The following is a 2,757-nucleotide window of genomic DNA, read 5'->3' as shown; positions in this document are numbered from 1 at the left end:
CCATTCACTCAAACTTCTTAGACAAAGTATTAACCTTCGCATATATCAAACTCAAAGTATCAAGGTCATATTTTTTGGGTATTTTGATCGGATTTCTAAGAAAAATAGTTTCACTTCTTTCTGATGCTCATTGATGGTAATTAAGAACCACACTCTCTATTATATCTTCTGTTTCATCTAAACCTTTGTTCATAAGTGCTCCGCCAGATGCGGAGTCTAGAAACACTTTAGTCTAATAATTGATTCTATTGTAGAAAGTGTGGATCACTAACTATTTTCCCAATCCATGATGTGGACATGATTTGAGCATACTTTTGAATCTATCCCACACTTCAGAGAGAGATTCTGTATCAGTCTGTTTAAAGTTAGTAATCTGATTTCATGTGTGTTGTTTTGCTTGGTGGGTAGAATTTATCTAGGAATGCTTGCTCACACTGCACCCAAGATATAATACTGTTTACTAGTAAAGAAGTGACCTAGAGTTTTGCTCTATATCTTAAAAAAAACCAAATAGGAATAATATTATTGCTTTAGTTGGTATTACGTTCATGCTTGTTGTTCTACAAATCTCATAGAAAACCTCCAAATGTACCATATAATTTATAAATCATACCAATTTCACGTACATATATACCTTAATTAGAGTTAATAATGCTCTATTTTTGAGGCATTAAGACCTATTGAACTACATTTATAGCCAAATTAAAGTGCATATATACTCAAATTTTGTACAATTATATCTAATTAAACTACATATATATTTGATTTTAGATATTTTGTACCTAATTATACTAATAGAATAAAAATCAACAAAAAATTCTATAGCTATTTCTTGATCACTAAGTCATATGTCTATAATCAGTACTACATTTGTTTTACCATAAAAAAAACTAACAGTACAAAACTTCATATAAAGACAAAATTCAAACTCCTATTACTACATCTGTTTTACCATAAGAAATAAAAGATGAGATAAATTAGTCAAATGTATTTTTCAACAATCCTTTATCATCTGATAATATAGTTGATGCAACACGGGCCTGATAAGTTCTCATCCTCACATCATTTGCAAATCTCCAGATATCATCCATGTCACGAGATAGACACTCCACCCACATGCATACATATATGCCACAATCCAGAGTTGTGCCTTGATGATGACACTGTTCTCTCAATACCTCATGACTATCTATGTCTAATCCTAAAAGATGAAGTATGCAACCAACTAAAAAAAGTGCCTACAAAGCAGGGAATGGTTTCATACTGCTATCTTAAGACTTATTAGAGTAGAATATCATCAAACTCACATAAACTTTAGTCATCCTTACTGTAAATGAATCATGATTTGAATTCCACACTCTAAAATTTTCTTCAAATGTTTTAATAACCAACAAATACCAATGTCACCTGTCATTAATTAGGAAAGTGATATATTTGTATCTTCTAAATAGATCTTCATTCAGTTCCTGCAATCCATGTTGGTTGTGGATGTCAACCTTGCAAAAAAAGCTCTGTAATCCATGTTGCGTATTTTCATGTGTTTACGATATAGCTCCAAGTGATAAACACTTCTTGCTACACATTCAAAGCAAGATATAATCATGTATCTTAATATAATAAGAAATAAAATCAAATATCAACTATCAAATATTTAAATTGGCAACAAACCTGCATAGTTGTGTCCATATAGTAAATCTCAAATCCATAAGTCGGACCATGTTTTTACATAATCCTCATGAAAACATTTATGATTTGACTTCCAAAAGTCTCACCAAACAAAAAAGAATGGAATATAAGTCTTGTTAAGCTCAGGAACTCATCTTGTCAAATGACAACACTAAAGGAAGATAAAAATAATTTTTATTATAAAATCTGAGAATGAAGTGTTACAAAAAAAAATAACATATAAAAAATAAGCGTACTCCAATTTCTCCCTAGAGAGAAAGTCTGTCAACAACTTTCTCTCTTCTTCAAATGCTTTTTCATGCCTGCACAAATTGGTTCTCCCTTTATATGCATTCATTTTAGTGTTGGCACAACTCTTGCCATCCTCATCCTCAACATCTACCCTAGAATTTACCTATGAGCCTACATGGTTAGCAACAATACAAAACTATTAGATTTCAAAATAACGAATCGGGAATTCATGCTCCATCTACCTTTTTTCCTCTTCCTCTTGTGTTTTGGTGTTGAGCTAGGCGGAATCACAAATATTGACGCCTTTCTTTGGCAGCATACAATCAACCCTAGTCCTCATAATATCTACAATAGAAAATTGAAAAAGGTTGATCTTCTCTGCTTTTGAAGTAGCAATGTCACTACAAAAAACATGCTCTTCTTCCAATTCATCACCATTGTGCCGATCATCAGTTGAAGCATTCCCCGAGTCAGATCCTACCAATCCTATGCTTCCTTTATCCAATTGAGAAAGAACATTTTTAACTATCAAATTAGCCTCGCCATCAAAGTTAGCAGTTGACCCAACATTCACTTCCACATTCACATAGTCAAGCAACCTAGCATGTCCATTCTCACCACCGCCATCAAATCTTTCTCACCATCTAAATCTTCACTAACTTTTTCTGCCTCCTTATCGTTACTCTTATCTGCACCACTTGGTTCAATCATCCTTATCATATTATCAAATTCAGAACATCTCATACAACGTGACACTTGAAAAATAAGAGTAATATAGTAAAAAAAATATCTTATCATCATTTTTAATATAATAATTTCATTATTTCTGCATTTACTGAA

At 32.2% G+C, this 2,757-nt stretch overlaps 1 non-coding gene across 1 annotated transcript; it reads left to right on the top strand.

The window, feature by feature from the left end:
- Positions 1–281: 281 nt before the first annotated feature.
- On the top strand, positions 282–389 carry LOC122044554. The gene has a single exon (XR_006129590.1). It is a non-coding gene; the product is annotated as a small nucleolar RNA R71 (small nucleolar RNA).
- The last annotated feature ends 2,368 nt before the right edge of the window (positions 390–2,757 follow it).

This window comes from Zingiber officinale, chromosome 2A (assembly GCF_018446385.1).
Source record: "Zingiber officinale cultivar Zhangliang chromosome 2A, Zo_v1.1, whole genome shotgun sequence".
Lineage (NCBI taxonomy): Eukaryota > Viridiplantae > Streptophyta > Magnoliopsida > Zingiberales > Zingiberaceae > Zingiber > Zingiber officinale.
This window is presented reverse-complemented; position numbering and strand designations above follow the sequence as displayed.